The sequence below is a fragment of the Lactuca saligna genome, chromosome 8 (assembly GCF_052625555.1).
Source record: "Lactuca saligna cultivar CGN05327 chromosome 8, ASM5262555v1, whole genome shotgun sequence".
NCBI lineage: Eukaryota > Viridiplantae > Streptophyta > Magnoliopsida > Asterales > Asteraceae > Lactuca > Lactuca saligna.
The window spans coordinates 235,401,453-235,412,605 of record NC_136424.1 but is presented as its reverse complement, the minus strand read 5'-3'; the positions used below and the strand labels follow the sequence as shown (position 1 = coordinate 235,412,605).

General features: G+C 38.8%; 1 long non-coding RNA gene across 1 annotated transcript; it reads left to right on the top strand.

Annotated features, from left to right (window-relative positions):
* Positions 1-7,447: 7,447 nt before the first annotated feature.
* LOC145008592 (uncharacterized) lies at positions 7,448-9,973 on the top strand. The gene is made up of 3 exons (XR_013663554.1): positions 7,448-7,585; positions 7,923-9,010; positions 9,306-9,973. It is a non-coding gene; the product is annotated as an uncharacterized LOC145008592 (long non-coding RNA).
* Positions 9,974-11,153: the final 1,180 nt, after the last annotated feature.

The following is an 11,153-nucleotide window of genomic DNA, read 5'->3' as shown; positions in this document are numbered from 1 at the left end:
TTAAAGTATCCCTCTACCAAGGCTTAACTGTTTGTATGCTCGTTTGATGTAAAAGTGTGTAATTTCCCAAGTGTAACTATCATTTAACAAAATATAGTTTGTACATTTAAGTTTAAGTGAGGTTATCACCAAAATGTAATGGGTAAATTATTGTAGTACGGTAGTTTCGTTTTATATGAACTACTGCGGTACTAACTACCTTAAACCGGGTTTATATTAAGGTATCGTGTGATAAATTGCACCATACTATCGACTGGTAACATCGACAACGTATAGTCGAAAAATAAGTTATGATGTTTGGCACCCGTAGACCTGTCGGTCCCACTGTAGCTAACAGCAAGGTGTAGGATAGTCAATCCAGTATAGATCTATACGCAAACTCAACGCTCTCCCTCCAAGAGACTCTGGCTACAACTTGGGTCATGACAATTAAGACATGCTCCCATACAGTGGATCACAATTGTTAACGTGTTCGTGTATATGTAATATAATATTACTTGTTCTAGTATCGTTGTATATGTTCTCTTAGAAATGAATATTGACTCATGAATGAACTGACTCGTTGATCTAGAAATCATAGTAGTATGATCCCGTGTTACCCCGATGGTAACTTACTAATGATGTGTTGATAAGCATGAATATGGAAGTACCTTTATGTCTATACACGTATATATGACATATAACTAATATTGAAACGACCCTCGGATAGTCACCCGAAATTCCACCAGACCACATCCAAATCGAGGAAAAGGAAATAGGATAGGTGGCTTTCCTAAGCCCTTTAAACATTATTTATACAGCTATACATATATAGGCATGCAAATTTATAGGTAGTAAAACAAAGTTTACAATAAAGCATTTGATGAGTAAAAGAGTTTGTAAAACATTTTGAAGTAAAACAGTTTGAACAGTGATAAAATCATTGGTTTCCTAGTTATTAATCACATGTGATTAATGCAATCACTTGTGATCGAAGCAATAACTATAAGTGTTTAACTTGTATTCCCCCCCCCCCCCCATAAAGTATTTAAAACATTTAAAAGCATTTCAAAGGTTGAATAAAGGGGTATGAACTCACTTGGAAATTCGAAGATAGCGAGATCGAAAACCGGGCAGAATTTCGTCTCGCGAAACGGATTTTTCTCGAGATTCTCGGGAGTAAAATCGACCCTCGGGACTTGAGCAAAAAGACCAGAGCTTCGGGTTTGAACGGGCACGGAAATCGAGGCAAGATCGGGAGAGAAAGAGAGGAAATGAACAACATTTTCGGAAAGGCTCGCATCCCTTTTACAGGGGTGCTGAACCGCCTCCGAACGCGGGGCGTACGGGCGTACGCAGCGCGTACCCGTACGTCATCGCTTACGTACTTCGGACGGAGCGGGTCGGATGGGACAGCGGGTCGGATAGCTTCGCATAGGGCGACGTGGACGTTCCGAGGCCGTGCCCTTCGAGTACGCGGTGCGTACCTCGGCCCTAGGCTGACTCCTCTTCGGATAATACCGAATTTTTAATAAAATTTATATATAAATTATTTATCAAACTTCAAAAATTCATATCTCCTTCATACAAACTCCGTTTTCGACGTTCTTTATATCCCCGCGAAGGTGAGACTACGATCTACAACTTTCGTTTAGATTCCGTTGGCAAATTCCGAAATTATTTTTATTATTTATTTATTAAAATGACGTGATTAAGGAATTTCTTTAAAAATTCATAACTTCTTTATCTGACGTCGGTTTTTGCTAAACTTTTTACCGTTGAAATACCATTGTCGAGACCTTCGATTCTCGTTTAGGTCATTCTGGCCAAATGTCGCTCGATCTCCGTTTCGAGTTTTTAGCCGTTTGTTGCTAAGTTGGACTTGAAATATCATAACTTCAATATACGAAGTCGGATTTGGGTGTTCTTTTTACATACGATCATGGTTTGATGATATCTAAACATAGAAGAATTTAAATAGAAACTTTTTGGACATTTCATTATCAAAGTTAATTTTAGTAACTCAAAGATGTTTACAATACTTGACCTATTAGGTCATTACAAAGAGTTGAAATATCGGGTTGTCACAAACGACCCTATATAAAACACATAACCATAAGAAACAATTCATAACAATAGAAAGAAGGAAGGAAAAATACATACCTGTCACCACATCCGGAGTCGCTCGTGTCTCCTCTTACGTCATCTGAAAAGCTCTACTCTTCGCCACTGGTGCCTCACTCCGGCCCTGATGGGCGTCTTTAATCCTCAATGTTACAAGGGCAGGTGCTACCCCCTTCCCTGCTGCTGACAAACTCGGACACTGGGATGTTTTATGTCCCTTCTGATTGTAATGGAAGCAAATCAGATCAGATGTTGTAATGGTGGTGGTAGTAGCTGTACAATCTTTGCTCATATGCCCAGTCCGTCCACACTTGTAGCAACCAGGACTCCATGCCTTGCACGCCCCATCGTGCAATCTCCCACACTTGCCACACCGACTGTGGCCCTGTTGTCCTCTAGATCGGTGATCTGATACCTTGGGATTTTTGCCCGAACTCCCAGTGTCAGGTACCGCCTCTAGCTTCCTCTTCTTCTCCATCTCTAAATCAATCTCTCTCTCTCTCTCGCCCTAGCAATCATATCATCCATCGTTTTACAGCTGGACTGGCTCACAAACTGGCAGATATCACTCTGAAACATCTCATGATAACGAGCCTTCTTTATTTCCTCGTCAGCTGCATACTGAGGAACAAGAAGAGCTCTCTCCCTAAACTTGGCGGTAATCTCCGCCACTGTCTCTGCAGTTTGATTAAGATCCTGAAACTCCCTGGCTAACTGTTGCACCTCAATAACCAGTGCAAACTCGGCTCTGAAACTGGTAGTAAAATCATCCCAAGTCATCGCATCAAGAGCTACATCATCCCTAATTACATGTCCAATCTCCTCCCACTAATCTCGTGCCCTGTCCTTCAGAAGACAAGATGCTAGTCTGACCTTGTCCCCCTCGGGACATCTGTTGGTGCGAAATACGTTGGCGACATCTGCCAACCATCTGGTACTAGAAATGGGGTCCCGTGCCCCATGTTAGTCAGGAGCTCCACAAGCTCTGAACTCCCTGAAAGTGAGTGTGTGCGACCCCATCATGGCCGCCACCTTAGCACAGAATGTGCCCAACCTCTCATCCATTAGCTCCAAAATACCCTCCTTGATCGAACCAAAGATCATAGGAGTATGCTCAAGAATGATACGAGTAATCTCTGGAGAGAAAAACTCCCTCGTCTGCTCATCCAAATGCTCGGCCCCCAAGCCTGATCCTGATCCCTCATCAGCACCTGAATTACCGCTTGCTGGTCTAGGTCGTTAAACCACCATTCTGAAAATACATCAATTCAAACGTCCGAAACACTTATATATCTCGAGGGATCACTACTACTACAGGTTTCCTGGTCTTGCCTCTACCTTCCTTGATTCAAGTACAGATCCTCTGCTTTCAGTATTACGGGCCCATACTACCTTCCACATCTATCTGTACCTTCCTCAAGAACTACCTCGACTCCACCAAGTCACCACTACTACTACTGATCTCTGCTAATACCATCCTAGGCTTACCCTAGGGAAATCTCTAACCCAAACCAGTCCTCAGCTGATGAAGGCCTACTTGTAATGCCAATTAGCCATCACCTGAATATCATCATATGTGATGAGGCTTAGATAATCCTTCGAGTAAAAGACTCGTCCCCACAATGGTTAGACTCAGACAAGAGCTGTGCAGTAGGGCCAAATCCAACACTCTGAGATTATCCAACCCTGATCACATGTGAAGTGACGTATTCACCTAATGACTAACTCCCATTACTCCGAGTGCCACAAAGCACAAAGCAAGCAGCATTCGGACACCAAAACCACTCAAGCAAATCTATTCCCATAATGATAAATTGTACCAGCATACAATGCTAAGCTCATACTATCAGGCATAACCTAAACAGACTATCCTACTACTGTCTACTCAATACTAGCATGCAATTCTCATAAAGCTGAAACACATATAGCAGACACATAAGGCATTATCCCTAGATCCTTAGTCCTATTCTAGCATGTTGTTCTACTGAAACTGAACTGATAATCATAACATAAACTTGTATGGGTAATTTGGGAGTACTTACTTGAACTCGGCTGATCGCATGCACCACACCCTTTTCTCATTATCAAAAACTCTTTTCTTTTTAAGTCTCTTTTTCAAAAATTCTTTCGAAAACATTTCTCTTTTGAAAATCTTTTTACCATTTCCTTAGTTTGAGTCAAGTCACACCCGTAAGTGTGTCTGAATCCCTCAAACCAAGGCTCTGATACCAACTTGAAACAACCCAAAAAATTTTGAATAAACATTACTAAAAATCACATCATCGAATGTCATATATAATAAAAACCATGGAATGAATAACTCAAAAGTCATAGTAACTATGTCAAAACAAAACTATATCAATCATATCAAAATATTTGAATAAAACTCCCAGGATAAAACTGAAGTTGTGGTGTGTACGATGCCATCAACCAGAGCTCTTCCCCTTGCTAGCAGAAGTACCTGAAAACAAAACATAAACTGTAAGCACAAAGCTTAGTGAGTTCCCCTAAACTACCACATATCATACAATAACAAATAAACAACTATTAGGTCATGCCCACTGCATCGGACCGAAGTCTGGAAACTGCATCGGACCGAAGTCCGGAACTAACCAGGGCCTTTCCCTCTGTATCGGACCGAAGTCAGGAACTGACTGGGATCTTATCCCCTGCATCAGACCGAAGTCTGGAAACTACATCGGACTGAATTCCGGAACTGACTGGGACCTTGTCCCCTGCATCGGACTAAAGTCCGGAACTAGCTGCATCGGACCAAAGTCCGGAACTGACTGAACATAGTATAATCATAACTACTAGCATAAACACATATACTGCATACTGAATCGGACCGAAGATCGGAACTACTGCTAATTAAACGGGCCGACATTGTAGCCGTAGACCCGTTCCTACTGGAAGGAAAACTCACTTCGTAACGCTGGCTGCTGAGATGCTAACTCTAAAACTAGCTGACTGCTACTCCGAAACTGTCCGGCTACAAATCCCAAAAACACTAGATCAGGTACTGATAGATGCCCTTAGGGTAAAATGACTATTTTACCCCTAGTCAAAGTCAACTCCCTGGTCAAAGTCAACTTTCAGTTGACCGGACTCACCGAGTCAGGACGTAGACTCGCCGAGTCCCTCCATCACAAGATCTGACTCTAACTCACTGAGTCCCTTCCCACTCACTGATTCACCTTAAACTCTCAAATCGGGGAAAAACGGGGACTCGCGACTCAACTTGTCGAGTCTGAAGAACAACTCGCCGAGTCCCAAGCATGTCATTACTATATAATCGATTTTGTTGGATTCCAGTGTATCTAATACATAGATCTGGGTTCCTAGGACTGATTTCACACGTAAAGTTTCTAACTTTACGTTCATGCAAGCACATAAGAAGCTAAAATGCCCACTAAGAAGCTAAAAGAGGATATCTAGGTTTGGAATGGATGTTTAGCTCAATAAAGGTGGCAACCTTGAGCTCAAGGAGTCCATAAATGCTTAGATCTGAAACCCATTCATCTTAACTTCCCATAAAACAACCTTAATGTCTAGAAAATGGCAAACGAAGCAACACTAGCAAGCTTTTAAGAAGATCTATATGGTGACAAGCCAAAATTCGAGCTTTATACCTTAATGGAGGCTGGATGACACAAGAAACTCAGATCTCCTTTTCTCCTCTTGAGAACCTCTCTTCTCTCTTCTTCTTCTAACTTCAAAATGCACCAAAAATCCTTCACAAGATGACAAATACTCCAAAAAGCTTAAATGGTGGGTAGGGTTTGGTAAATGAGGCTCTAAGGGTGATGGAGGCTGGTTTGGGGTACATAAATGTGTTTAAATAGGGTGCAAACCCTTGAAATTAGGGCTTCATCCAGACATACAAACTCGTCGAGTCCCAACATATGGACTCGTCGAGTAGCCAACTTAAATTGTGTGATCATCCCGTCTCTACTCGACTAGTCGGGCTACAGACTCGTCGAGTACCCCTTAAGAAATGAAAATACTTTATTTAAATTACATACCAGAAATGGGACGTTACAAGAAGAGATAGAGGTAGAGGTAGAGATAAAACATCTACATAGAATATGAGATGAGCTCGATAAAAAACCTGATAACGACACATTACCCGACCCGAAATGATCGGGTTTCGGGTTTCCCCGTTGGGTTCGGGATTTTTTTTTTTTTGCCATCCCTACTCTAATAACCCCATTAGATTTTATGTTAGAAAATCTGGATTGTTATAAGAATGATGTAAGCTTTGTTATTTACCTTTTCTTGAATTACTTACGTTTCACAATTATGAATTTCATATAGTTGAAAATTAGAATGTATAATTTAACAATATTCTAAATATTATTCAACTATAATTATATTATTTTACTATATAACCTTTACCAATATTTTAAATAGGTTAAATCGAGAAATGTTTTTTTTATTGAATTGTTCATTTGGTCCCTATAGTTTTCAAATGACATAAATGATCCTTGTGGGAAAAGTGAGTTGAAATTTTGGTCCAAGTAGTCGTCATATAGACAAAATGATAGAAATGGTCCTAGTGTGAAAGAAAAAAAAATACATAAATGGTCTTATCTTTTAGGCAAAATGACATAATTTGTCCCTATGTGAGATAAAGTTATAGAAGTGGTCCTTTTGGAACAAAGTTACAGAAACAATTCCATCTAAGAGAAATTTATAGAAATGATCCTTACATAACAAATAGATGAATTTACAACGATGGTCCTTATATAATAGAAAGTTATAGCAATGGTCCTTATATAAGAGAAATTTACAGAAATGGTCCTCGTATAAGACAAAGTTACATAAATGGTCCCTCTGAGTAAGACAAACGTAGATAAATGTTTTCTGTGTAACAAAATTACATAAATGCTCCCTTTAGCTGCAATGTAAGGGATTAAAACCCTCATTATTTATTGTCTACAAAACTAAAAAAATTAAAATAATAAAAGCCGAGAAAGACAAATAAGATTTTACTAAAAATCTATTATAGTTAATTTTTAGAAAGTGAAATTAATATGTAAGAATAATGTATTCTTAAAAAAGAATTTTGTCACTAATCTTTTTATAATTTTTCACTATATTCCATAATGTAATGAAAAACAATATTCGTGACTAGTGAATAACTTTATCACCATGTTTCTATTTTTAGGGGTTATAAAGTTGTGAAATCTTTGAGAAACATGATAATAACTTGATACGAAATCCAAGTCATTTGGAATGTGGTCCAGTCATATTTAAATAATCTTTTTGCATAATTGCGCTGTGTGAAAGGTCATTTTTGTCGGTATGGATTTTGGCTGATCCTACAAAGGATATGAAATCCATTTTCACTTAAATCTTCACAACAAACCATCTGCATGAACAAGAGATGAAAATTTAAGCTTATTTGGGAGAAATCCAACCGAGTAAAAATGGATTGAGCACTTCGAATCGATATTTCCAAATTGTTTTCTTTCCACAGGTACAATTGCATTACATTATTTACTATTCACTTAGTTTTCGTTTCTTTTAACATAATATACTATTGGATGATTAATGGTTCAAATTTGCAAACCGTAAAGGAACCAATTATCCAACTCGCAGTCATTATCTAAGTTTTCAATTAATGGTCATCTCTATCTTTTGAGTAGAAATAGCTTAAAGTTAGTTAGGTCATTGTTATCTTTTTCTCTATATAAAAGCTTTGTATTTTGCACGTTATTAATCATAAAAATAAATATAATCAGAAGCTTCTATACCAATTTTCTCATGGTATCAAAGCAGACGATTCACCAAGACCCATAAATAAAATTCAACAGATTTCATGACAGGAGAAAAGAAAGAAGCCAGTGGAAGCAAAAACGGTGAAGAGACGATCGATGACAATTCACCGTTTTACATCCATCATTCTGAATATCCTAAGAAAATGCAAGTAAACGACATGCTAAACGACAACAACTTCAATGATTGGAAGCAGGAGATGATGAATTTTCTGCTAGCGAAGAACAAGATGGGACTCGTAGATGAAGAAATCGGAAAAGACCTCAGGAACGTACATGGCGTAGATGAGGGCTGATGCTATGATCAAAGGATGGATAACAACAACTATGGAAATAGATATACATACTAGTGTAAGGTATGTAAATACCTCAGCTGAGATCTGGATAGATTTAGAAGAACGATTTGAGAAGGAATGTGCTCCTCGTGCATACGAGTTAAAGCAATCACTCAGCGCCACAAGGAAAAACGGGACATCTGTTTATGCATATTACATGAAATTAAGAGTTGTTTGGGATGAAATACAGTTGGTCCTTCCTACCCCACGCTGTACCTGAAGGATGTAGTTGTGGAATAGGCAGCAACTTAAATGAATTGAAAGAAAAGGAGCGGCTTTATGAAATTTTAATGGGACTTGATGAAGAATTCTCGGTCATTAGAACTCAGATCCTAGCCATGAAACCCACACCCACCTTGGGGGTTTCCTATCATTTGGTGGCCGAAGACGAGCAGCAAAGGGCAATAATCGGAGCTTCCAAAAGACCTGGTGCAAACGCTACAGCTTTCCATGTTAACTACATGGGGCGAAAAACTGGACAGGAAACCTAAGGAGCGAACAGATTACCGCCAAAGGGATCGAAACCTCTTGTCAATGAAAAACTTGAAAAGTGTACATTTTATGGGAGAAATGGACACAACAAAGATGGTAGTTTTAAAAGAATAGGTTACCCTGATTGGTGGCCGGGGAAGGAAAAGAAAGAAAAATCGAAGCCAAAGGAGGCATGTGTAGAGATCGTATCTAGCTCAATTCCAGGTTTATCTGATGAACAATATCAATTATTTGTGAAACATTTCAGGGAAGAAGCGAAGGTGACGAGCATTGAGGCGTCTCCAATCGTGAATATGGCAGGTAGAATCGAATCTCATAATGGTTTGCTCGTTGATTCAAGAGAAACTGAACACATAACACATAAAAGTGACTTTCTTGAAAATAAAGTCACAAAGTCAAAGAAGCCCCTGTCATTATACCAAATGGGGAGACGGTACCGGTTGTCGGTGAGGGTGAACATACCTTGCCGAGAGTAGTTAAAATAAAAGGAGTTTTATCCGTACCAAATTTTAGTTACAATTTGTTGTCGGTTCGAAAGCTTATAAAAGATCTTAACTATGCAGTAATGTTCTTCCCTGATTTCTTTGTTATACAGGAGTTGGTCACGAGGGACTTGATTGGAATGAATAATTACACAGGGGGGCTTTACCGCATGGGGGCAGTAGAGAAGGAAAGAAAGGCTTTAATGACATCGTTTGAGGTTTGGCATAAAAGATTGGGTCATCCATCAAACAAGAAACTATCTCATTTAGATTTTATTAAAAATGTTTCTATGAACAATCAAGCTCAAGTGTGTGATGCTTGTTTTAAGGAAAAACATACTAGACTTCCATTTCCCATTAGTACTATAAAAAAAAATAGCATTTTTGTATTTAATCCATTGTGATATTTGGGTAAAGTATCGGATTCCTTCCTTGTCTAAAGCAAACTATTTTTTAACAATCATAGATGATTTTAGTCGAGCCATGTGGACATTCCTTATTAAACATAAATATGAAGCAAGCACATGTTTAATAGACTTCCACAAAATGGTCAAAACACAATTTGGTAAGCAAATCAAGCGAGTTTCAAACAAAATGCACGTGTATTATGCACAAGAAGGTATAGTCTTGGAAACTTTGTGCCCACACACTCCACAACAAAATGGGGTGGTGGAACGTAACGTAGCGCCTGTCTTTCTGGGCTTGCCATTTTTAACAATGTAATAGTCTAGGTTAACCTTTGTAACCCGTTTTGAAATAATATAAGTGTATTATTTGAGTATTATGTGTTTTGTGCTTAATTGTTTAATTATGTGGTTTGATTAATTAAGAATAAAAATAAGCGTCAAAATTTAAGTGTAAAATAAACTTGATATCTGTAGATAATGTTGTAGTAGTTGAAACAAGGTTTCCGAAGATATAAAAAATGCCGAAATCCGAGTTATAACGAGGAAGTTATGACTTGTCGAAGTTTCGCGACAAAACCGGCACCGCTGAATGACGTAAAAAGTGAAATTTACGTTAGAGCGATATTTAGCCTTAGTGATCTAAACGAGAATCGAAAATCTCGTTGTTAGAATCAAAGCGATAAAAAGTTAGGCGAGAACGAACGTCAAACAAAGAAGTTATGAATTTATAACGAAATTTTCTGTCCTGGCCTATTAAAAATAAATAATAAAAATAAAGTCAAAATTAGCCGACGGAGTCTAAACGAAAGTTATAGAGCGTAGTCTCACCTTCGCGTGGATATAAAGAACATCAAAAACGGAGTTCGTATGAAGAAGATATGAATTTTCGAAGTTTATTAAATAAATAATAATTAAATTTAATTATTAAATTCGGTATTATCCGAAGGCAAGTCACCGGACTCATCCGAGGTACGCCCCACGTACTCGTGTATGCCCCACGTACAACGAAGAATGTCGACACTCGCACTCGAGGACTTCGGATGACGCATGCAGTGACGATTTCGGAGCAGTACGCCCCACGCACTCCGAGGCTCCAGCCTCCTATAAATAGGATGCGAGGTTGCCGAGTTTCTTTGCTATTTTTCTCTCTTCTCTCTCCCGTTTTGCATCGTTTTGCGTGCCAGAAATAGCCCAAGCCCCGGTAATATTCCCGAGTCCCGAAGCAAGTCCCGAGATCCCGAGAAGTGCGATTTCCGAGCCGAAGCTTTGCCCGCGAGAAGTTCGGTTTTTGTAGAGATCTTCCAGATCTGCTGAGGATTACCACTTTTGCAAGTCGTAGTGCTATCCGATCATCTTCTGATCAAGTGAGTGTATACTACTTTTCATAAACACGATAATAATACAAGTATGATTTGAGTGTATTAAGTATATTATCGTTTATATGTGTGAATGTGTTGTTACTTTCTTCTAACACATAATTATGAAGTATTTATACGAGATACGTGTTATGTGTATATTTTGTTTTCATGTGTGTGAATGTATATTCACTTTCTT